The sequence below is a fragment of the Lissotriton helveticus genome, chromosome 7 (genome assembly GCF_964261635.1).
Source record: "Lissotriton helveticus chromosome 7, aLisHel1.1, whole genome shotgun sequence".
NCBI lineage: Eukaryota > Metazoa > Chordata > Amphibia > Caudata > Salamandridae > Lissotriton > Lissotriton helveticus.
This window is the reverse complement of record NC_136068.1, coordinates 898,537,652-898,564,632: the sequence shown is the minus strand read 5'-3', so window position 1 is coordinate 898,564,632 and position 26,981 is coordinate 898,537,652.

The following is a 26,981-nucleotide window of genomic DNA, read 5'->3' as shown; positions in this document are numbered from 1 at the left end:
ACCTGCTGTGACTCTAAATCTCCTAGATGAGTGTGAAGAACAGTCATATTTCATGACAACTTTCTCAACAGCACCTGTATCTTTAAATGTGCTGTTTTAAGAGAAAGAATCCTTTCTGTGCTCTTCCCTATAAAGCTGAAATAGATCACAGATAACAGAAACTAGGGGAGTGGGAGTTGGGGCAGGGATGTGTTTGTTTTCTTAGGTCTATCAGCTGACGATGCCAATGAGCTAGAGTCAGATTTGCCATCAACACCAGAGTCGGTTTGTAGGAAAGTCGATTAATATGTGGAATGGCTTACTGACCTTACCATGTAATATTATCACAATACCCCCAATGTGGTCCTTGAATTCATACTAATAAATCCTTAGTTCAGTCCTGGTAGAGTGACAAAGAGCAGTCAGGCCAGGAACATGCGTTAAGCATTTCAGAGTATCAACATAGATGATAAGTAATGTACAAGACTCAAGAGAAATATGACACCAATTTATAAAAATAGAGTGTATTTTAATCTTAATTTAGACACCAAACAAGCCTGATGCCATTCATGTAGCTGGCATTATAGATTTTTGAAGCAATATTAAATCAGCGCAGTAAAATACACACGCCAAATAACATTGTGGTCAATGGCAAAATCCACTGGTGAAAATCCGTCCCATGCAGGTCAAGTTATTTGGAACCCGTATAGGGGTAAGGTCATGCGGGCACCAAGACCAAACCACAGCTGTCAGATCAATTTTACCTAGCCTGTGAAGTCCAGATACAGAGTTGTTTGGGTTGTTCTTGGTGCTTAACTGGATTCACTGGTGGTGCTGTTTTTACTGCTTACACAGTGCTGCAAGAAACAAAATGCAAAAACACAATAGTTACCCAGCAGCTGACATCAGATGATGTTTTCACGCTGTTCCCTGTAGGTGCAGTGTCAAGTGGGGAGGTCGGTTACTGTACTGGTGACCAACAAGCCTTGGCAGCGGTAAACACAATAAAAGTTTTGGGAACTTCACTGGGTCCAGGGGAGCAACGTAGCGGCCTGAGACTTCGGGGCAGGCAAGACTACAACTCCCACAATGCACTGGGCCACCTGGATTAGAGTGATCCTGCAGAGGGCCCAATGGTCAGCGATTCTTTAGATTTAGTGAGCGTTTTTACCTACAGTTTGCACTGGACTAGTGCTACTAGTCCAGGGGAGACTGAGGGTGCTTCTGGCATTCACAATGGTCCCTCTCTTTGGGAGTGTTAAATTTTAGGAAAGAACAAGGGTTGATAGCTCAGTTCCTAATCTGTTGCCTCAGGGACAAAGTATCCCTCTTTTGCTATGTACTGGTGGTGAAAGTCCTATTGTCAGCGACCTGGGTCTCTTCTTGGTCCTTCCTTGAAGTAAATTGTACAAATATGAGGTTCAGGTGTCAGGGGTCCCTTAAATCACAGATTTATGGGAGTTAGGAGTGTAGGGCTAGTTTCCAATAGATAGCTAGTCCCTGCAGCTAGTCCACCCCTGAGGTAACCACATCTGGTGGTGTAGGTCCCCATTTCTTTCCAGAACCCACTCTTTCCACCCCCTAAAGATAGCAGAATAACATTTTAGGTGTACAGACCAGGCTTCCCTCCCTGGAGGTGTGGCCACCCTACATGGGGGTGTATACCTCCTACATAAATAATTCCCCATCTTGCCTGGGTGCAAGTGTGCCTGGGGCAAGAGGAGGGCTTTTTCCTCCTCAGGGGGACAGCCCAGGTGCAAATACTAGGCTGATGTGTTAATTCACTAGTAATCTTGGGGAGGAGGGAGGTGTGACCTTCTTCCTACGCAGCCTTTGTCTGACTTCTGAGAGTGATCACCCTTCCTGCCAGGTAGTCAGAATCTTGTCTTGATGGCAACAGATGCAGAAAAGTGTGGGAGGGTCAGACAAAACAAAGTAAAGTTAGGGGCAACCAGGGGGTAACCTCTAAGGTGCGCTCCAGGAGCATGTCATATGACCAAGGACACGAGAATCATGTCAGGGGTGAGAAGGCACGTTGTTTGATACCAAACTTGACTTAGTTTAGTGGCACCATAATGGAGCTGCCAATCTCAAGCGTGCCCGGTTGGAAGTTCAAGTTATCCTATGGGCTGCCTATCACTTATAGTATACTTTAATGATAAAGTCACTATAGAGACATATAATCTTGCACTTACATGTCTACACTCTTTAATATACTGCACCCTGCCTCCTGAGCATTAGAGACCTACTCTAGGGGTGACTGACATACTCTTAAGAGCATTCCTGTGACAATGTCACACATGGTGAGGACAAAGTTAAAATGGAGCAATGAACACTGTTCTGGAAGTCTGCAATGGCAGGCCTTCTCTCATCTGTTTATCTGGGTCACTCAGGATGGCATAACCAGGGCAGCAGGCCCTGAGTATCCCTTAACCAACTATGCCCTGCGTACCACAGTACCACTTACCAGGAACTTACAAGGGGATGTGACCTCTGTTGATTGTGTATGCCAATTACTCATTTCACTTTTAGGGAGAGAGCCCTGGCACTGGAGCCTGGTTAGCAAGCTTCGTGTACTGTCAGTGTCGCAAGTCAGCTTCTAGTAGTCCAAATGGGTGCAAAAAGTGGGGAGACATCTGTGAAAAGCCCTGTTTTCTTACATGTTTGAAGTGGATATCTCTGTTTTAGTGGGCTTAAGGGGGAGGGGGGGGGGGGCAGGTAGTACCTGCGAGCATGGAAAGGAAATACAATTTGTCAGTGTAAGACCTAAACCCTCAGGATCCCAAATCAGCAATTCCTCTTCTTACTTAAATAAAACACGGTCTAGGTTACCTTGAGCAAACGCTTTAGGAGTATATTTATTGGAATTGTGGCACAGGGCATCGCAGCAAGTAACAGGGAAAGGACAGGATTTCACGTTTTCATCCAATACTATGCATTTTTTTCCTTCCCCACTGCGCTGATGCTCTTTCGGCAGCCTAGTGTTAACGCAGTCACCCTTGCAAGGGTGCCTGTGTTGTAGTGTTGTAGGCATGCCCCTTCCTGCACAAAAACAATCCCTAGAGGCATGTTCCTCTTTATGTGTCTGCTGCAGAATGAAGCACATCTAGAAAGAGGAATAAACTAAGAGAAATAAAAATATTTCTCCTAGTTTTGCCTCACTTGGGAGGTGTATCTTTTTGATGCATTACCAGGTATACCAGGTTTGGAAAATCTGGGAATGAGTCAAAAATCATGGGGTTTGCGTGGGAACCCTTACTGCAATCCCAAGGAGTGACTCCATTGCGCAGAGTATTACAACGCAGTGATTTGCGCTGAGTTGCATTACTCCATATTTTTGAAGTCATTCAAAGCCACGCAAAGCGGCTTTGCATTGCTTTGTAAATATGACTTGGAGCTTTGCGTCATGCATGTGCCATATTGTGTGGATTGCAAAAAACACAGTTGATGGACAGAATGTAGAACAATGTCATACATTCACCCCAGTACAAGGATCTGGGCCTAAATCCATCGTTTTTTTCCACTCCACACCACCCTGGGTTAGACACTGGCTATATGCAAATCAGCTCTGACCCTGTGCCTCATGGGAACAGTCCAGTCCGAACTACCAAGCCAAGTCTTTCCCAGACTGGAATCAAGCATCCAAGGACCGGTTTCTGGCTATCAGCCTTCATCAGCCTGGATAGCTTGACTCCAGTGGTGTGGAGAGCCTGGGACTCACGTCTGAGCATACCCAGCCCACTCAGGGTGAAAATTGCAAAAAACACAGTTGATGGACAGAATGTAGAACAATGTCATACATTCACCCCAGTACAAGGATCTGGGCCTAAATCCATAGTTTTTTTGCACTCCACACCACCCTGGGTTAGACACTGGCTATATGCAAATCAGCTCTGACCCTGTGCCTCATGGGAACAGTCCAGTCCGAACTACCACGCCAAGTCTTTCCCAGACCAGAATCAAGCATCCAAGGACCGGTTTCTGGCTATCAGCCTTCATCAGCCTGGATAGCTTGACTCCAGTGGTGTGGAGAGCCTGGGACTCACGTCTGAGCATACCCAGCCCACTCGGGGTGAAAATTGCAAAAAACACAGTTGATGGACAGAATGTAGAACAATGTCATACATTCACCCCAGTACAAGGATCTGGGCCTAAATCCATCGTTTTTTTGCACTCCACACCACCCTGGGTTAGACACTGGCTATATGCAAATCAGCTCTGACCCTGTGCCTCATGGGAACAGTCCAGTCCGAACTACCACGCCAAGTCTTTCCCAGACCGGAATCAAGCATCCAAGGACCGGTTTCTGGCTATCAGCCTTCATCAGCCTGGATAGCTTGACTCCAGTGGTGTGGAGAGCCTGGGACTCACGTCTGAGCATACCCAGCCCACTCGGGGTGAAAATTGCAAAAAACACAGTTGATGGACAGAATGTAGAACAATGTCATACATTCACCCCAGTACAAGGATCTGGGCCTAAATCCATCGTTTTTTTGCACTCCACACCACCCTGGGTTAGACACTGGCTATATGCAAATCAGCTCTGACCCTGTGCCTCATGGGAACAGTCCAGTCCGAACTACCAAGCCAAGTCTTTCCCAGACCGGAATAAAGCATCCAAGGACCGGTTTCTGGCTATCAGCCTTCATCAGCCTGGATAGCTTGACTCCAGTGGTGTGGAGAGCCTGGGACTCACGTCTGAGCATACCCAGCCCACTCGGGGTGAAAATTGCAAAAAACAGTTGATGGACAGAATGTAGAACAATGTCATACATTCACCCCAGTGCAAGGATCTGGGCCTAAATCCATCGTTTTTTTGCACTCCACACCACCCTGGGTTAGACACTGGCTATATGCAAATCAGCTCTGACCCTGTGCCTCACGGGAACAGTCCAGTCCGAACTACCAAGCCAAGTCTTTCCCAGACCGGAATCAAGCATCCAAGGACCGGTTTCTGGCTATCAGCCTTCATCAGCCTGGATAGCTTGACTCCAGTGGTGTGGAGAGCCTGGGACTCACGATGGATTTAGGCCCAGATCTCTGTACTGGGGTGAATGTATGACATTGTTCTGCATTCTGTCCATCAACTGTTGTTTTTGCATTTGTCACCCCGAGTGGGATGGGTATGCTCAGACGTGAGTCCCATGCTCTCCACACCACTGGAGTCAAGCTATCCAGGCTGATGAAGGCTGATAGCCAGAAACCGGTCCTTGGATGCTTGATTCCGGTCCAGGAAAGACATGGCTTGGCAGTTCGGGCTGGACTGTTCCCATGAGGCACAGGGTCAAGGCTGATTTGCATATGGCCATGTCTGACCTGGGGTGGTGTGGAGTGCAAAAAAAACGATGGATTTAGGCCCAGATCTCTGTACTGGGGGAATGTATGACATTGTTCTGCATTCTGTCCATCAATTGTTGTTTTTGATATTGTGTGGTGCAAGCATGACAGGTGGCCCTTGGAAATATACCCTGTTTGATCTGGGGGTCTCTAGTTGGCAGAGGTAGGTACCACTGTCCAAATAGGGACCCTTGCTTCTAGTCAGGGCAAGGAGATAACCCTCTGAGATAACCCCTGCTCACCCTCTAGGTAGCTTGGCACGAGCAGTCTAGGCTAACCAGAGGCAATGCGTAAAGTATTTGTACCAACACTCACAGTAACACAGTGAAAACACCACAAACTGACTCCACAACAGTTTAGAAAAATAAAGGTATTTTTAATCTAAACTACACAAGACCAAAACGACAAAAATCCAACATACACAGTTCAAGAATATGGTTTCAAAAAGAGTTCTTAAGGTTGCGTTAAAGTTCTTCACGTTGCGGTAAAATAAACCACAGATGCGTGAAAAGTTCACAGTTGCGTCACGTTTACTCACAGTACCTTTAGTTGCAACAAAGTTCCAAAAGCAGAAGCTGGTGCGGTGGAAAACAAGCGATGCGTTGCTCCTGAGACCCTGGGGAGGCGATGCGACAGCCCCGCTGCAGCAGCGGGCGTGTTGCGACGAATCCGGTCTGTATGGGGAGGAAGGCCACTTGTATGGATTCCGGTGCGTAGGCTCCATAGGAAGTCTGTTCTCGCAAAGGCACGATGCGACGATCTCGTAGGGGCTCCGACGATCTCCGGGGCGACGATGCGCGGTCCAGCGGGGATCCTCTCTCTCGCAGCTTCTCGGTGCGTTGATTCTGCGACGACACTCGCAGCGACGTGATGCGACCCGCAAGCAAGCGGTGCGGCGATCTCACCCAGCGACGACAGGCTCTGCGACGATACTCGCAGCGATGTTCTATTCTCCCGCACCGGTCTGTGCGTCCCGCAAACGAAGGATGCGACGGTTCTGGCAGCCGCGTCAGGCGCTGCGACGATCTCGACCTCCGTAGCGGCGGGAAACTTCTCGCACTGTCGGGGATGCGCTCCGCAAGCGAGCGATGCGACACTTTTCAAGTTCAAAAGTCACTCAAGCTTAGTTTCAAGCTTCCCAGCTCAGGTACAACTTCCAGAGGCCCCACAACTGGATCAAGCACTCTAGGAAGGACAGAACTCTCTCAGCAGAGTTCAGGGAAGCTGGGGGTGAAGTCCTTTTGTTCCTGGGACTTCAAAACAGGGAGCCAGCTCTTCTCAGGCCCTTGGAGATTCCTTCAAGACAGGGGACACAGCTCAGCAGCAAAGTCCTTCCCCTCTCCTTGGCAGCAAAGCAACATGTCAGTCCAGCAGAGCAACAGCAGGACAATCTTCCTTCTTCAGTTTCAGCTTTCTCCTTGGCAGAGGTTCCTTCTTGATTTCCAGGATGATCTAATTTTCTGTTGTCAGGGGTCCTGTACTTATACCCCTAAAGTCTTTGTTCTCTCTGTGCATGTGGGCCCTGAGCCCGGTCTGAACCAGTTCTGGGTGTTTCCTGAGTACTTTGTTTTGCTGGCTTCTGACTTCCTTTCAGAGTGAGGGGCAGGGTCCTCAGCCGCCCAGCAGGGGGGTGGAGCCAGCATTGTGGAAGGCAGACACAGCCATTTCAGCCCAGGTGCTAACTCCTCCCACTACTCCAGTTGCAAATGCAGTCATTCAGCCTAGTGCTGACTCATCCAGGGGAATTCCCTCCTGGGGAATTCCCCAGCCCCTGTCACTCTCAAACCAGACAGTCAATACACAAACAGGCCCAGGCACACAGAAGGGTCAGACAAGAGAACAGCAACTTTCTAAAATTGCTGTTCTCAAATACAGGATTTAAAAACAACCTTTCCCAAAAGATGTGTTATTAAATTCTGAGTTCAGGGATACTAGATACTTATGTCCTATTTTGTTCCTATGGGAAGAAATGCTGTTAACCACTGTAGCCAGCATCCCCCATGTTAACCTATGGAGCAAGATAGCCTTACAGTAGTGAAAAACGAAAATGGCTGCCATTCACTACCAGAGCATGTCACCTGCACTAGTACATGCTCTACCTTTTACATACACTGCACCCTGCCCAGGGGGGTACCTTGGGCCTTCCATAGGGGTGACTGATGTGCACAAAAAGGGAAGGGTTAGGCCTGGTCAGTGGGGACACTGACCAGGAGGACATGGCAGTTCTAAACTGCCCATAGGCACTGCAGTGGCATGCCTGAGACACCATTTTAGAGCTACTCCTGTGGGTGGCACAATCAGTGCTGCAGGCCCACTAGTAGCATTTGTCATCACCAGCCCTGGCACACCCAGTGCACTTTACTAGGCACTTCATGGTGATACAAATATGCCAAACATGTATATTCAATCAGAATAACAATTTACATAGAGAGAATATGCACTTTAGCACTGATCAGCAGTGGTAAAGTGCGCAGAGTCCTATTTCCAACAGCCACGGGTCAGGAAAAATAAGGGGGGAAGAAGCAAAAAGTTTAAGGATGACCCTGCAAGAAGGGCCAGTTCCAACATACCCCTTATTTACTAACTCATCCAGTCATATTATTGATGGGAGCCCACGCTCCACCTTCTCAGATTAAAACCTCACCCTGCCCGCAGCAGCAACTCCTGTTGTATCACTATTATGTGAGTCCTTAAACTTCGATTCAGCATTATTAGCATTTTAGTCTGTCCCAAGCTGGATGTTGTCAGTATCTGAGAAGCTTCCACCTTCAGATAGTGAATAAATAACATCCTGGTTTTCGGATGCACTGTTTCCAGGTTGCTGGGTATCCTCAGTAATCACCTGCTGGTCTACAAGGATAACTCCAGTAACCCAGGCCATTGAGTCCTCTATCGTACCAGAGTCATATTGCCCAAAAGCCAGACGCCCCTCACTATCTACTGCTGCTACACCAGCAGACTGTTCTGAGTTAGTCACTGCAAAGGTAGTCTTCGTAGCTTCATGAGCAGCCATGGTGACGTTAGGCTCCACACCCCATTCAATAGATAGAGACCTCCTTGATGCAGTCACTGGCACACTAGTAAAAGGGGTAACTGCGTGTATAATGGGTATGCTAAGTTGACAATCGCAGGCGCTACTAATACCCAGGTCACCAACAGAGATGTGCAGAGGGCCGCCCGATCTACTCCTAACAAGGAACTATTGGGGCGAATATACTGATGAAAATTGGTATGTGAAAGGGTAGCCAAGGCTTGGAGAGGCCAGGGAAGCACCAGGGCTTAGCAACTGTTTATCCTTTGCACCATGCATTTTACCCACTTTGCCCAGTTTGAAAGGCTCTTGTCACAGTTCCAACTATGAGTCAGGTAGATAAATAATGACCCCGCCTGCTCCGCCCCTTCCACCTTGTTAAATGCATCCTTCCAGCTGTCAACTTTCTCCAAGACTTGCTGCAAAGGTGGAGGGTATGTACCAAAGTATCCCAGCAGGTACCAGCCCACACGTCCATGCCACAAAGGGTTAACTGCTTCACAAAAATAGATATAAAAAAGGGTAGACCCCCTCCAAGTCCCCATAGGAAAAGCGAAATGCGACCTCTTCTACCACAGTGCTGCTAGTTTACGGCAGGTTTTACCTCATGCCAAGGGTAAGAAGGTCCAAAGTCCTTTGTCTGTAATTCCGGAGAGAAGGGGAGAAACTGAGCTGATTCTGTTTCCCAGAGCAACAAACCAACATACTCTGTGTGGCAAAATCGACTTGTGCTGCCTAAACCTGTAGTAATCCTCTCTTTTCAGGAACGGAGTTGCCTCCCCCACAGCCACTTGAAAGTGGAAGAGCTGCTGCATCGCTCACTTAAACGCCACTCCCTGCCATGCACCACAATCTTCTGTGGCAGCCATGCTGTGCTCCTCCACAGTCGCCATGTCGGACAGTGGACACCAGCCAGGGCTTAAAAAGTCATAAAAATGATACTAGACCTGCAGGTCTAGTAGCTTGATTAATCTACCCGACCTAACTGTAATGTACTTGACCCATAAACTGGTCTCAAGTTGTTTGATCTTAGGCAAATATTTTCTGTTAGTGAGCCGCCTTTTTTCTTCATTGTCACATAAAAGAGCACCTTCAAATATGATAATTCACAATTTATGCTGTACAAAAAAATCTTTATTTACTACACTAAACATTCGCTCCATGTATAATAGGAATCAATCTCACATATGGGGTACACATGATCCCTGGCTTGCCTCTTAGTTCACTAATAGCATTGTCATCTGAGCAAGAATATTTCCCAGTTCATGTTTAAAAACACGCTTTTCATAAATACATCACTAAAGCATGATGTGGTAGTGCACTGTCATTTACAGATAGCACATTTTTAATCGAAATGACCACAAAACTTTCCCACTAACATGTAGTTTTACTGATAAAAATATATATAGAGCGTAAACAATGTTTGGAAATTTGGTTTCAGCAAATATATTTGCATTTTGCGCATTCCGAAGTAAAGTGTTCTGATTTGTTTTGATCCTATAAAAAGCAGAATTAACAAATGTGTCTTCTTAACTAGTGACATATATTTAAAATGTTTGAACAGTTCACATATTAGAGATTTTATTATTGTGTTAGAAAAAAAGCCTTAAATCTTAGAGTCTTTCATTTTACATCCTTTGCACAGCCTATTGTCACACAGTTCACTTTTCAAAATCCTCTAACTTCAGTGATGGAAAGAAAAGTCTGGAAACTCCTCCAAAGAGTTACACAAAGTTCTTAAATCCTTCATAAATCCGAAGGCCAGTTCAACAGATATTCTGCCTTCACAAGCTCTAGGCGGTGCCCTTGCAAACCACTTTGAAGAAAAAGGGAATCTGATTTAGAATAACTTTCCCAGGCAAATGGTTCAAATCAGATCAGTATTCAAACGTATTCTTTTTCAATGAGGCTAGTACTGGGACCCTTGAGAATTTTGTACCTCTTACACCAGACTCCATTTTTAGGTCTCGGGACCGTAGGCTTGGAGATAGGCCAAGACCGGAAGTCCGGAGATTTATTGTTACTTAGAGTGCAGCAACATCCCGCCTCTCTTTTCGTCTCTCCTCCATTGGCTGGCTTGCTAAATGGAGGCCAGCCATTGGAGGAGAGAGCTGTCACTCCGATTTAGCCCCGTCTTTTTCGGATTCGGGGGCGTAAGTTTTGCTGTTCTTTAGACAGTGACGTAGTCTGTCACTCAGAACCACAAAACCACGCCCCCGAATCCGAAAAATTTGAAAACTTGCGGCCGCCATTTTTTTTTTGTCCCGAAGACGAGCTGCAGGACTCCCTTCATCCTCGCCTGTGCTGCCGGGCTCTATTCCGCCTTCTTTTAAATATACCAGTGTAGGGGAAGGAGGGCCGGCTGGAGGCAGAGGGAATTACAGCCAGAGTGATGGCTGTTTCTCTTGCTGAGCACTGAAATCTTTGGGCCACCTACTTATTTAAACCAGTGGGACTGGCTAAGCGTTTCATCCTTTCGCACACCATACAGCGGCTGCTTTGTATTGGTTTTAATACCTGTTATTTACAGCACCAGGGATGTAGGAAAAGCTGCTGCAGCAGGCACAGTATGACACACATTGTAATTGTAGTGAAATAATATGCCACTGTGTCTTTGCGCATTTCCTCTCAGCGGACAGTAGGTTCTATTTTTTTGCGGGGCGCCCCTCTGCCCTCTCCTTCTCTCCATGGGTCCGCCGTGCCGGTGCCTGTGCTGGGCGCTGCATTGTGCTCCGGAAGGCCATCTTTCATTCTGCCGCTGACGGCTGGAGCTGCGTATCTCGGACTCGGGGTTTATTGCCGTCAGCGGCTCTGAAAGTCATCCATCAGGGACGCTTTTATTGCTTCTAATGTTTGGAACGCGTAGGTCGTAGCGCCAACAATCTCCAGGCGAGTGGCTGCCACCGAAGCACCTTCTCCTCTGTGCCTCAGAGTTCACACTGGAGCAGTCAGGGAAGGCTACAATGTGTCTTACGCCCCCCTCGAAGTATCTGTGCCTTCTGAACCGGCTGTAGTATTGTGCGTTTGTGTAAGTGTCTGTGTTCCCGTGTGTGTGAATGTTCGTAATTGTGTGTGTATGCATAGTTGTATAGGTGTATGTATGTTGATTCAAGTGTGCGGGTTTTGATTCCCGTGTGTAGTTTTGTGCATGCGTACTTGCGTAGTTGTGTGTGTATAGTTGTGTAGGTGCATGTATGTTGATTCCGCGTGTGGTTTTCGTGTCTTCGTAGTTGTGTATGTATAGTTGTGCGTGTGTGTGTAGGTGCATGTATGTATGTTGACTTGATTCCCGTGTGTAGGTTTTGCACCTACGTAGTTGTGTTCGTATAGTTCTGTAGGTGCATGTATGTTGATTCGGCGAGTAGTTTTTGTGTCTGCGTAGTTGTGTATATGTGGCTGGTTTTTTAAACTTTTTTCCAAGCGGTGGTAAGCACAGAAGGCAGCTTCATGGCCACTTCAGTACCCACGGAAATGAGGGCATTAGCGGGCTGTAGAGTGAGGGAGGTTGTTGATGTTTTTCGCTGACGGATGAAGATTAAGGGTTTTTTCAGGCTAGGGCAGAACCACTTTCAGGAGCAGGGCATCACGTTCCCTTCGCTGGCAGAGGTGTACATTATGCTGTTCGCCGTCTACCTTAATCATACAAACAACAGCCCGACAGAGATTTAATGTGGAATGTAGGTAAATAGTATACTACTTCGCTGTTAATTTTTTTGGGTGTTTTCTGATCTGCTTGGCTTCACTAGGCCCTGATATCTCCTCCATTCCATCTCATTCCTTTCTCTTGGTAAACTCGTCCTCCTTTCCGTTTCTCAACAGTAACTACCACATCTGCAGCCAGAGCTCGAGCTAAGGATTCACAATACATCAAATGTGGTTACTTTCCTCGTAAATTTCTATTTATTAATAACAAATAACATATTCACTTGTTTATTCACTCAGTTGCTCGCCTCAGTACTTACATAGTGTGTTTAGTCGCATAGAATCCAATGTACCACCTTCCACTGACATTTCTTCTATCTCCATTGCACCAGCCTAGACCACCCACCTGTAAACTATCCTCGCTAAAAACCCTCCTCCTTTTCCGTGTGCAGCCATTTCTACCTCAGGCTTTCAGGGCTGGCTGGGGCCATCCATCCAGTAGCTTAGCAAGGATGTCATGGGCCCAGGTGCAGGAAAGTCAATGGTCCCTTTGACTCCCATTGGCAGCAATGTACAACAGTTATCTGGCTTCAAGGGACCCCGGTGCCACTGCACGCACTGCGCCCAAGTCCATCTACAGCCCGCACTACTTACAGCGGTTCATGGAACTGGTTAACAGTGGTACACGATTTTTAACAAAGGAAGGAGAGAGAGAGTATGGATTCGTTCTCCCTAAGCAACGTTTATAAAACAAGAAGAATCCATAAAGTTATGGGTTGACGATGTCCCTACTGTGGTTGGGAGCACGTCTGATGTTTTTAGGTACCCCTCACACACCAACAGGCCCCTTGGTGTCATGCTTCATCATCGGGGTCATCGTATCCCTCTACGGGATACGGCGTGCTGCGACATGCGAATGCGCGGGAGCACTCTTATGGCTATGTGTGGTGTATAGTGAGGGTTGTTTTTATCATATAGTGAGTGAGTGTAGTGGTGGGGTTGGGATAGTGAGTGGAAATTAAAAAGGACCTGACTCGTGGGTAGACTCAAAAACTTTAATGGTTCCCCGAGTTGGTACTAATAAAAAGATATAAGAGGAAAAAGCGTAGTATTATGTGCGCCGCCTCTTTGTGTGTGTCAACATGTTTCGATGTAAGAACATCTTCTTCAGGACAGGGTTACACAAAATCCCCACCTTACTCACGTTTTTCTAATTTGTGTATATACAAAAAAGTGATATTTACAAGTGAAGGTCTATCATTGTACCTAAACTTTTAGCCGCTATTTTGCAGACCTGTAGAGAGAAAGGATAAAAAAAAATTTCAGGTGATCCTTGCTTTCAAAAAGACCATGGGTTAAATACATCCGTGGTATTGGTCATGCAGAAAAAGTGCGGTTTTTCAAAATGTCGAAAAATAAATAATCATGGCACGAAAGTGTTACTCTACACAAAATTTACGCGCCTATTGTGAAAAATACTATTTCAGAAGAATTCGAAAAATATTCGAAAAAAGAGGACACATACAAGACAAACACACATACAACATAAATTGAGGTTCAGCTGAAGGCATACATAAAACCAGCAGAGCTCAAAAAAAGGCTGGAAGAACTGAACCAGCAAATGGCCGATTTCGAGGCCACGCTTAAACAAAGCAAATTCAAGAAACTGGGTAAAGACAAAGATCGCTTCACTCCAGAGACAGCCTACCCGTATACGAGAGACGACTACAATAAAAGCAACGCCAACAGTGACAATGAGAGCGATGGCTCAGATAGCAGTTCTTCCAGCTCAAGCACCCGCAACTACCAGCGGCAAAGAGGTTACCAAAAACGTCAAGGCCAAACTTATCCGAGACAGAGAGGTTGGCGGGGTTATCAAGCACAACCATTCCAGCCTCCGTTCACAGCACCAACACCTTTCCCGCCATTCAGCTATGGACAAGGCCCTTTCGGTCCGATGTACCAACCATGGATACCTGAATTTGACCCAAATCTTTACAGTAACAAGATACAATAAAAGAAGAACTAAACTGTACAAACATTGGTGTTTTCTCTGACAGCGGCGACTTGAACTTTGAAGTGTCCACTGAGACACAAAACCACTGTACTTTTTCCTTGGAGTTGTGCAACAGGCATTTGGTTTACTTCAGTTTCGGTACTATGCATGGGTCTACAACTGGATTGGGTGGAGTCCAGAATCCTGGTGGATTCAGGATTCTAGAAACTCTATAAATTGTCTGTTAATGTGTCATTCCAGAAGTTTGCTCAGCAAGAGGAGAAGTGAAATAGGGCGATAGTTTGACAGGTCAGAGGTTGGGAGTGTTTTTTTTCTCACGGATAGGAATGATCTGGTTGGCTGTCCATTCTAATGGAATCCTTCCCAAGCTGATCGAGAGGTTTAGTAAAAGCAATCAGCAAAGGCAAGCTGATCAACGTCCGTTGCTGCAATCCTAGCTGGAATAATGTCTACAGGGGAACCTGATTTCTCTGCTCTCAAAGCTTTAACAAGCATTTACAATGCAACGGTCTCGCCTTTGCAAAAGTTAGAGGTATTGGCATTGTAAATGACAACACTTTTATTTATGTGTTGGTTTTGAAAACAGATAAGTAAATGGCATTGCCATTTACAATGCCAATAGCTTATTTTCTCGCAAATGCGAGACCTATTGCCAGCATTGTCTAGTGCCATGGGTTAGGTCAATGTTAAAATTGTGGCACGCTGTATTATACAGGCGCTGATTCCCCTATGCAAAAAAATATACTCATGTAATGAGTACGGTGTAATTAGCAGGTGCATAATCTTCTCAAAGGCGCAGCAGTTTTGCTGTGCTAGAGAAAACATGCTCCTAGGCTCTGTGACAATTTATAAAGTTGCGGAATACCTAATTAGCACCTCTTCAGAACGGCCTGTAAACCCATTTTTAGCCAACATACTTAAAATGCGATGTATACACCACCACGTGGCATCATTTTTTCCAAACAATGCTCCCAAAGATCACAGAGGGAGAAAGATTCCAGAGGGGGAACCCCCGTGAACCCACGAGGAATGAGCCGGGTCCCTTTCCATGTTGCCCTCTGTGGAACAAGTTGCATATTTTATCCAGCGCCGGGTATGTCCGCAGGCTGCTTTCTTGTCCTGCACTGTGTGTAGCACACACATAATTAAACAATCTGCATGTGACGTGTACCACTGTTATAAAACAAGAAGAATCCATAAAGTTATGGGTTGACGATGTCCCTACTGTGGTTGGGAGCACGTCTGATGTTTTTAGGTACCCCTCACACACCAACAGGCCCCTTGGTGTCATGCTTCATCATCGGGGTCATCGTATCCCTCTACGGGATACGGCGTGCTGCGACCTGCGAATGCGCGGGAGCACTCTTATGGCTATGTGTGGTGTATAGTGAGGGTTGTTTTTATCATATAGTGAGTGAGTGTAGTGGTGGGGTTGGGATAGTGAGTGGAAATTAAAAAGGACCTGACTCGTGGGTAGACTCAAAAACTTTAATGGTTCCCCGAGTTGGTACTAATAAAAAGATATAAGAGGAAAAAGCGTAGTATTATGTGCGCCGCCTCTTTGTGTGTGTCAACATGTTTCGATGTAAGAACATCTTCTTCAGGACAGGGTTACACAAAATCCCCACCTTACTCACGTTTTTCTAATTTGTGTATATACAAAAAAGTGATATTTACAAGTGAAGGTCTATCATTGTACCTAAACTTTTAGCCGCTATTTTGCAGACCTGTAGAGAGAAAGGATAAAAAAAAATTTCAGGTGATCCTTGCTTTCAAAAAGACCATGGGTTAAATACATCCGTGGTATTGGTCATGCAGAAAAAGTGCGGTTTTTCAAAATGTCGAAAAATAAATAATCATGGCACGAAAGTGTTACTCTACACAAAATTTACGTGCCTATTGTGAAAAATACTATTTCAGAAGAATTCGAAAAATATTCGAAAAAAGAGGACACATACAAGACAAACACACATACAACATAAGAGGACACATACAAGACAAACACACATACAACATAAAGCACACACTCTAAATTCGGGCCATGTTTGGTGCCACGTGAATTTTCCAATGGTGGTGAGGTCACTGTGATGTAAACAGTAAAACGGCAGAAACATACTGTAAAAATAGGAGTTCATTGCTCCATGAGACCGTGTCTAACGTAGGGGTTACCCGGGCTTCCTTGCTGCCTGTGAAAAGGAAAGGTGGACAAGATATATACATCCTGCTTTTTCTATTTCTTGGTACTTACATTATGGTCTGGAAATGTCCGTTTCATTTAGTTACTCACGGGTCTATGAGGAGAATCCCTCTTTGCTGCCCCTTACGCCGGCTCTGCTGTGTCTAAGAGTGTGTCTTTGACGAGCCCTTTTATGCGCTGGGTGCCCGCCAAGGTTTTTGTTAATTAGCCGCCGGTGGGCACATATTTCGTCAATTAGCCGCCGGGGAGCCCATATTTGGTCTGTCGGTGATTACCTGTTAATTGGTGAGAGGCCGCGCAGGCGTCTTGTGCGCACGCGCGTGGGAGTAGCCTTCCTCGTGTGTACTGAGAGAGTGCGTCCCCATTTAGCGCATGCGCACCGCATCAAAACGGGATGGAATGCTTGATGTTCCTGTTGCTCGGTGCATGTTAGTCATGATGCGCTCACATTGATTCGCTTCTCTCATTTCACTATGTATTGATGGGGCACAGCCCCTCAGGAGGTATGAGAGCGGGCAGGGGGGTCTGGTCACTTATTACATCACGGCCCCATGTTGTTCCTGTTGCTCTGCGCAAGCTCGTCACAGCGAGCTCATATTCTTTCGTTTCTCTCATTTCCCTATGTATTGATGGGACACAGTCCCTCAGGGGGTACGAGAGCGAGCAGGGGGGTCGGTAACTTATTACAGCACGGTCCCATGGTGGATATTACACTGGATGTGTATATCCTAAATGTCAATGTCCTGCTAGAGGTATCTCAATGTAATATCAGATTCACATCCTTAATTGCCCCCATGGAATGTCATCATTAAGGCCTGATATATGGGTCCCCAAACGGAACACCCAACGTTGTTCCTTCTCGAAGAGGCCATGTTCTGAGGGCAACTGTTCAATTATGGTCCAGTGGATGTCATTGACACAGTGTCCCATTTCAAGGAAGTGATTGGCCATTTTAGTGGTGCTTTTCTTGCACCGTATATTGCTCTTATGTTCGTTGAGTCTTGTTTTGATCGCTCTCGTTGTCATGCCAATGTATTCCAGACGGCAGGGGCACGTAATCATGTAGACAACGTTTTTGCTGTTGCAATTTGTCATCCTTCTCTGGTCCCATTTTGTACCATTGGTGAAGGTTAGTTGTTTACTCCTTTTTGTTAGGTGACAGCTGGCACAATTGCCACATGGGAAATGACCCTGTGTCCCATGTACAGAAGGCTGTTGTTGTGGAGAATTTCTGGGGCGTGTATGTACAAGGATGTCCTTAAGGTTCCTCCCGCATCTGTGGGAGAACATTGGTTTTTCTATCTCCAACTCCCCACAATTCAAGATACGCCAATGCTTGTTCACTATTTTTGACACCTCGTTTGAATGGGTGTTATATGTAGTGATACATATTGGCCTGGTTTGTTTCTCAACGGTTACCACCTTATTTTCAAGGAGAGCCTCTCTGTTGTTGTTCTTCGCTCTCTTCATTGCTGTGTTGATTACTCTGTCCGGGTACTTCCTAGCTTGCAATTTCCCTTTTAGGTCCTGGGCTTGAGATTTGTAGTTGTCCATTTGTGTGCAGTTCCTCCTCAGCCTCAGGAACTGGCCATAGGGGAGGTTCATCCTGAGGTGTCGCGGATGAAAGCTGTCATACCGAAGTAGACAATTCCTGGCCGTGGGTTTAAAATGTGTTGTAGTTTCCAAACCTCCATTCCTATGGTAGATATTGAGGTCAAGAAAAACCAGTTCTTCATTAGAAACTGAATGAGTGAATTTCAGGAAGCGGTCTTGGGTGTTTAGCCATTCCATGAAACTGGTCACTGTCTCTATGTCGCCTTCCCAGATAACGAAAATGTCATCGATGTATCGCTTCCAGGTGAGTATATTGCCTCTGTAGGGGTTTTGTGGAGTCAGGATTTTATTCGTTTCCATATGATGTACATACAGCCCCGCCAGACTCGGCGCAAATGTGCTTCCCATGCTCGTGCCATGGCTTTGGAGATAGATAGTGCCATTGAATTCGAAAAAGTTCTTAGTCAGAGCTAGTGCAATGCACTCCATTACCACTCCTCTTGGAGTGTGGTACCGCCAGCTTGCACTGTACAGAACTTCCTCAATTATGGCCAGGGTTTCGTCATGGGGGAGGCTAGTGTACAAACTTTCCACATCCAGGCTGAGTAGTAGTTGGTGATTCGGGTCAAATGGTAGGTCTTGGAGTAGTTGTAAAACAGCTTTCGTATCTTTCAGATAGGTGTCTGTGGCCTGAATTAGAGGTCGTAAGAATGCGTCTGAGAATTTCGAGAGTGGTTCGAGAATCGAACCGATACCCGAGACAATGGGTCTCCCGGGTGGGTCTTCTATGTTTTTGTGGATTTTGGGTATACAGTAAAACTGGGGTATCCGCGGATGGCTCTGTATTAGGAATTCAGACTCCTTTTTGGACAACCAGTCATGTGTCACAGCCTCCTCAATCATACCGCCAATGGTTCTCCTTAGGGATTCGGTTGGGTCATGCGCAAGTACAGTGTAATTGCGTCTGTCTGATAGAAGTCTCAGGCATTCCTTGTTGTATGCCACTGTTGTTTGTATGACAATCGCACCGCCCTTATCGGCGGGTTTTATGGTTATGGCCTGGTTCTCGGTCAATTCACGTATCGCCAATTGTTCCTCCTTGCTGGTATTATGGAAAACTGGTCGTACCGTGGAATTCAAATTCTTCAGGTCGTTCATTACCGCCTTTTCGAAGGTTAATACTTCGATGGGTAGTAGGGCATCAGGTGGTGTGAAAGATGATAAGGGTCTCAAACCAGTGTCTGTCTCTGGGATACTCTCTTTGTCCTTAAAGAAAACCTGTAATTTAATTTTTCGTAGAAATTCTTGCAATTCTGCGTGCAGTTTAAAAGAATCCAGGTTATTAGTAGGGACGAAACTCAGTCCTTTGTTGAGTACAGCCCTTTGTGTTGTTGTGAGTTCCCATGGTGTGATATTTACCACTAGGTCCCTCTGGAACTGGTTGAGGGGTTCGATAGTGCCCCTGTCATGCTCCTCGTGTTCACCCTCGGGTCCTCTTGGTTGGGGTCTTGCCACATCACTGTGTTGCCTTTTCTGTTTCGCCCTCTGTTGGTTCCTCGGCGGGTGCCTAAAAAAGGCTGATTACTGTAAAGATTTGGGTCAAATTCAGGTATCCATGGTTGGTACATCGGACCGAAAGGGCCTTGTCCATAGCTGAATGGCGGGAAAGGTGTTGGTGCTGTGAACGGAGGCTGGAATGGTTGTGCTTGATAACCCCGCCAACCTCTCTGTCTCGGATAAGTTTGGCCTTGACGTCTTTGGTAACCTCTTTGCCGCTGGTAGTTGCGGGTGCTTGAGCTGGAAGAACTGCTATCTGAGCCATCGCTCTCATTGTCACTGTTGGCGTTGCTTTTATTGTAGTCGTCTCTCGTATACGGGTAGGCTGTCTCTGGAGTGAAGCGATCTTTGTCTTTACCCAGTTTCTTGAATTTGCTTTGTTTAAGCGTGGCCTCGAAATCGGCCATTTGCTGGTTCAGTTCTTCCAGCCTTTTTTTGAGCTCTGCTGGTTTTATGTATGCCTTCAGCTGAACCTCAATTTATGTTGTATGTGTGTTTGTCTTGTATGTGTCCTCTTTTTTCGAATATTTTTCGAATTCTTCTGAAATAGTATTTTTCACAATAGGCACGTAAATTTTGTGTAGAGTAACACTTTCGTGCCATGATTATTTATTTTTCGACATTTTGAAAAACCGCACTTTTTCTGCATGACCAATACCACGGATGTATTTAACCCATGGTCTTTTTGAAAGCAAGGATCACCTGAAAATTTTTTTTATCCTTTCTCTCTACAGGTCTGCAAAATAGCGGCTAAAAGTTTAGGTACAATGATAGACCTTCACTTGTAAATATCACTTTTTTGTATATACACAAATTAGAAAAACGTGAGTAAGGTGGGGATTTTGTGTAACCCTGTCCTGAAGAAGATGTTCTTACATCGAAACATGTTGACACACACAAAGAGGCGGCGCACATAATACTACGCTTTTTCCTCTTATATCTTTTTATTAGTACCAACTCGGGGAACCATTAAAGTTTTTGAGTCTACCCACGAGTCAGGTCCTTTTTAATTTCCACTCACTATCCCAACCCCACCACTACACTCACTCACTATATGATAAAAACAACCCTCACTATACACCACACATAGCCATAAGAGTGCTCCCGCGCATTCGCAGGTCGCAGGTCGCAGCACGCCGTATCCCGTAGAGGGATACGATGACCCCGATGATGAAGCATGACACCAAGGGGCCTGTTGGTGTGTGAGGGGTACCTAAAAACATCAGACGTGCTCCCAACCACAGTAGGGACATCGTCAACCCATAACTTTATGGATTCTTCTTGTTTTATAACAGTGGTACACGTCACATGCAGATTGTTTAATTATGTGTGTGCTACACACAGTGCAGGACAAGAAAGCAGCCTGCGGACATACCCGGCGCTGGATAAAATATGCAACTTGTTCCACAGAGGGCAACATGGAAAGGGACCCGGCTCATTCCTCGTGGGTTCACGGGGGTTCCCCCTCTGGAATCTTTCTCCCTCTGTGATCTTTGGGAGCATTGTTTGGAAAAAATGATGCCACGTGGTGGTGTATACATCGCATTTTAAGTATGTTGGCTAAAAATGGGTTTACAGGCCGTTCTGAAGAGGTGCTAATTAGGTATTCCGCAACTTTATAAATTGTCACAGAGCCTAGAAGCATGTTTTCTCTAGCACAGCAAAACTGCTGCGCCTTTGAGAAGATTATGCACCTGCTAATTACACCGTACTCATTACATGAGTATATTTTTTTGCATAGGGGAATCAGCGCCTGTATAATACAGCGTGCCACAATTTTAACATTGACCTAACCCATGGCACTAGACAATGCTGGCAATAGGTCTCGCATTTGCGAGAAAATAAGCTATTGGCATTGTAAATGACAATGCCATTTACTTATCTGTTTTCAAAACCAACACATAAATAAAAGTGTTGTCATTTACAATGCCAATACCTCTAACTTTTGCAAAGGCGAGACCGTTGCATTGTAAATGCTTGTTAAAGCTTTGAGAGCAGAGAAATCAGGTTCCCCTGTAGACATTATTCCAGCTAGGATTGCAGCAACGGACGTTGATCAGCTTGCCTTTGCCGATTGCTTTTACTAAACCTCTCGATCAGCTTGGGAAGGATTCCATTAGAATGGACAGCCAACCAGATCATTCCTATCCGTGAGAAAAAAAACACTCCCAACCTCTGACCTGTCAAACTATCGCCCTATTTCACTTCTCCTCTTGCTGAGCAAACTTCTGGAATGACACATTAACAGACAATTTATAGAGTTTCTAGAATCCTGAATCCACCAGGATTCTGGACTCCACCCAATCCAGTTGTAGACCCATGCATAGTACCGAAACTGAAGTAAACCAAATGCCTGTTGCACAACTCCAAGGAAAAAGTACAGTGGTTTTGTGTCTCAGTGGACACTTCAAAGTTCAAGTCGCCGCTGTCAGAGAAAACACCAATGTTTGTACAGTTTAGTTCTTCTTTTATTGTATCTTGTTAGCCAGCCGACACGTGTTTCGTCGCATGGAATGTAATGCGAGGAGTCGCGGAATTATTACATTCCAAACACGTGTCGGCTGGCTAACAACATACAATAAAAGAAGAACTGAACTGTACAAACATTGGTATTTTCTCTGACAGCGGGGACCTGAAGTTTGAAGTGTCCACTGAGACACGAAACCACTGTACTTTTTCCTTGGAATTGTGCAACAGGCATTTGGTTTACTTTGGTTTAGCGTGTGGTTCCTACCACACACTTAAAGAGGGGTTATAGGGCTCTTCCCCTTACCTGTCTGCACCTCCGTTTTCAACATCATCATATAACACTCTTGCGTTTCAATAAGGGCTGTGCGCCCAGCATTTCCCCCATACTAAAAACCCTGTTCTCAATAGATTCCTCTAGTACCGAAACTGATCACGTAGGGGTTACAGACTATATCAGATGCTCGCAGGATAATAACCAGCCATCATTGTTAGTGCTGCTTAACTTGTCAGCAGCTTTCGACATGGTATCTCATCCTAGATTACTGCAAATATTAGAGAAGATAGGTATTTAGGGTACAACTCTGCAATGGTTCATGAGCTTCCTATCACAAAGAACCCTGACCATCAATCTAGGTCAACAAGGGCGTGCCTCAGTGCTTATGTCTTAGCCCCACATCATTTAACATCTACATAGCCCCCTTGCTAAAAACAATTAGAGCCCATTGGTTCACACCTAGCTTATATGCGAATGACGCCCAACTTCTTATCTCCTTTGATAAAGACTCCTCCAATACGAAAGTCTGTTTTGCAAATGGAACGAAAGCTATCTCTGTTTGGATGACAGAGAACTTTCTTCAATTAAATGCTAATAAAACCGAGATCATGCTCTTTGGCAGAGCCCAACTGCTCTGGTACCCGAAATGGTGGCCAACAGATTTAGACACATCACTTACCCCCATACCTACAGTAAACAATTTGGGCATATACTTGGACCAGACTCTAACTGTGAAAGATCAGGTAGTGGCTACCACTGGCACTTGCTTTCATATAATGAATCTACTATGCATAGTCTTTCCTCTACTTCCACTTTTGATGTGCAAAACCCTGGTTCAGGCACTAGTGAGCAGTCTCCTGGACTATTGCAATGCCCACCTAGCTGCCACTAATGAGTCCCTACTTATCAAACTTCAGGTAGTCCGGAACACAGAGGCTCACCTGATTCAAGATATGCAGGCCAGATCAGCCTACTCTCTCTTTCTACAATCACTTCATTGGCTTCCGGTGCACATTAGAATCATTTTCAAGATCTGCTGTTTAGTGAATTAATCACTGAACGGCAAAGGTCCCAGATACTTGGCTGAGAAACATATTCCTTACCAGCCGAGCAGACCTTTAAGATCTACATTTAAAGCTCTCCTTACTGTTCACCAAATTTAAAAAAACACATTTGGGGGTAAACAATTCATTTACTTGGGTCCCCTCTACTGGACAAAATGACCCACTCACATTCAGAAATGCACAAACCACTTGCTTTTCAGAAAGCTTCTAAAAACTGAGCTATTTCCATACTAGCTCTGCCTTGTCCATGTTCACTCTGGTGCTGAGATACCCCTTCCTTGGTTATTCAAGTGCCCTACAAGTTAAATCAACATAACAGAACAGAACAGAACAAAAGTAAATGCAGGAAAATAAACTGACTATTGACCTCTGTCTCTGAAAGCCTCACAAATGTGGCAAGATAAAAAGATTTAAAGGCATATTTATTGCTCATTCACTTTGAGAGCAAGCAGAACACCTATTGTCAGGTCGACAGAACAGACGAGCACGCCCAAAAAACGGCGCATCTTGATTAAATCTTGCTCACCATAGCAAGTGGGCAAGTGCATTTTTCGAGCCCTACCAGTGATAGATTCACATTAGAACCCAGACCCACCACAGAGAAAACCAAAGGGACAGCCTTGGGTAGAGTCACACGTGTCCTCCCTAGGTTAGCCCAGTGCCTCCATCTTCTGGTCTCTCTGTTAGAATATAAAGATCAGAAGGAATATTTCGAACAGTTTTTTGGAGCTGTTGAGCATGAATGCATGCTGCTATAAAAACACAAGCTAAGAAAACCAGAGAGTGTGAAAAATTGGGTTGCTAGTTGAGTGTACAGGAGCCCCTATTCAAGTGAGAGCCACAATCCCTGGCAGGGTGAACCTCAAAATTCATTAAATCACCCCATGCTTGGCACAAAACGCATGGGCATATTTATACTAGGAAGTGGCGGGCGCTCCGTTAGCCACCTTGGCTCAACTCCACGCTCTGCCACTTGTAAAACAAAGGGCTGCAGCGTATTTACAAGGATACGGTGCAGCCCTGCGTTTCATCCTGGGCTGGCGCTAATTTTATCTGCCTAGCGCCAACGCAGACACCTTTGCACCATAGTGCAAGGGTGCCTGCATTGTAGGGGAAGATTGTTTATGTGAGGAAGGTGTCCCTTCTGCACATAAACAATCTGAAATGGCATTTTGAAACTTCTAAGATTCCTGCTACGCCTATACCAGGAGGAGAGATCCTGAAAGTACATAGGACCAGTCTGATGTAGGGCCTTGTAGACTCTAAACATAGCCTTAAAAATAATTATTTTTTTCACATGAAGCCAATGAAGATCCTGCAGTGATTGTGCTACAGAGTTAAATTTAGGGATTTTGATCAGCAATTTTGCTGCTGCATTTTGTAATACCTGCCATTTCGTTAACAAACATTTTTGAGCACCCTAGTACATAGCATTGCAATAATCCAGATGAGAACACAAGCGTTGTTATCACTTTGTTTTGCAGATCAGAGAAAATATACAGAAAGATTTTTTTCAAGACCTTCAGTACAAAGAAACCTGAGGAGGTGATTGAATTTGTTTGCCCTGAAAAGGATAATTTTTAGTTAAAAATAACTCCTAGATTTCTTACTTTCTGGACTGAAACAGGTAACGTGGCTAGGCTCGACAGCCACCAAGATTCATTCCAAAAGTTGGTCTCTTTACCGTTAATCATCACCTCGGTTTTGTCCGAGTTCGGTTTCAGACAATTATTTTACATCCATAGTCCAACTTGGGACATACCGTTACAAAAAGGTCTTGCTTCTTTTTTTATGTCAGAAGAAATAGATACCGCTATCTGAGTATCATCAGCGTAGGAAAAAACAGCCAAACCAAAGCTGCAAATCAGATTAACAAGAGGGCTGACATAAATATTAAACAGCTGGGACTGAGAGAGAACCCCTGTGGAACACCACAGGGTAAAGAGAAAGGCATGGAGCTTGCATTCCCAATCTCCACCCGCTGTTGTCTGTTACTCAAAAATGAGCTCAACAGGGCGGGAGCTGAATTTTGGAGACCTATTAAGTGGAGCCTTTCTATGAGGAGTGAGTGGTGAATTGTATCAAAAGCGGCAGATAGATCCAATAGAATCAGTGCCACTCTTCCCCCCTTGTCAACTGCCATTCTTACTTCCTCTTAGGCCAAGGCAGATTCCATTCCATGATTTGCTCTGAATCCATACTGTGAAGAATCAAGCAGCACGTTTGCATCCAAAAAGACTAGCATCAGCTTGTTCATTGCTTTCTCCAGTATTTTTGCAGGGAAAGGTAGGCGAGATATAGGTATATAGTTTTCCACCTTTGTTGGATCCAGAGTAGGTTTTTTCAGCAATGGTAGGATAAATCCCTTCTTCCATAAAGTTGGAAAATGCCCTGTACTCAATAATAATTTCATAAGCAGATCAGACACTACACTTGCTACCTGCTTAATGACCTGCGGGGGCAGGTATCCGAGGGGGCCCCTGATTTGATGAGGTTGATAAGACTGATTGTTTTATCCTCAGTAAATATGGCATTAACGTTTGACAGAAAAAACATTACCAACTTGTTACAGACAAATTGGTCAGGGTTAAAAGAGATTTGATTATTCCAGTTTGACAAAGATTGAACTGTTTTGCAATGTTCTCTGGTTGAATTCTTTGCTGAGCTTATATTTTCAGTGAAGAATTTTATTTTGGCTGTTTTTATTAGGCCCTTATAGTGTACATAGAGGGAGCTGCCCCGAAGCCAGGCGACCGGTGATGCAGCTTGGATGGATAGACGAGCAGGTTGGTCGCAGTCTTCTGGATTTTGGCTCTCTGGGCACCCTTAGCACCACCACCAAGGGTCCAGGAGTACGGGGCACCACTTGGGGGCATATAAAACAAGGTAGTAATCAGGCGTACTCCCATTATGCAATCCCTACCCTTCGTATGTCTAGGGTGTGTGTGAGTGTATAGACAAGAACCCCCCCACAGGATGATCCAACCCAATAACCAGGTGGGACAGAATGCAGGGACCGTCTTGGTCAAGAACTGGGCACTCCGCACGGAGATGTTAGACAGCAGCTTGGCGAAGCATCAGCATGCAAGAACCTTTTGATGTCAGCAGAAGTGTCTCCTCTGGCTAACCCCTCGAAATGCTTATTTATTCATAATAAAAAGCATCCTTGCGATGTATAAACAGATAGCATTATTATGGGTTTGCAGATAGCCCTGTCGCCCCCTGGATAAGGATAGAATAACATTGTACAGTGTTTGCAAAGGCCTTGTACTCGGTGTTCGAGGCATCATAATAATGTGTGATGTGAAATGTCAACAAAGCAGTTTAAAAAAAACTGTCACCCATGCGAATATGTGCAAAAGGGTATCATAAAATGTTATTGTGCAGAAAGAGGGCAATGGAAGAACATGTGCAGTGTTGCTACATGGACCTAACTCTGTTACATAACAGCTGCAGGTGTAAAAGAGTCCATAACATTGTCCTTATGGCTAACCACAGTGATGATTGCTGACATGTGACTGGAGCTATCAGCCTGTGTGTCAATGTAAGGGGATTCCTTAGGAACATACAGATTGGTAACTTCAATCAACCCAGGAAGCCAATCATTGACCATGTTAGGAGAGCCAATTTTTGCAGCACAGTATAGATAAGTTGGGCATGCCATCAAATACTGCTGAACAATGAGTCTAAGGGCCATATTTTGACTTTGATAGTCTGAGAACAGGGACCCACGCTGCCGCCCTGCTCTGAGACTGCAAAAGCCATTAAAGTCCACCCGGCAGAGTACAAATTATTTTGACTCTAGCAGGCAGTTCTTTGGCAGTCCCACTGCGGATCCTTTGAAAAAGGCACTGCAATAG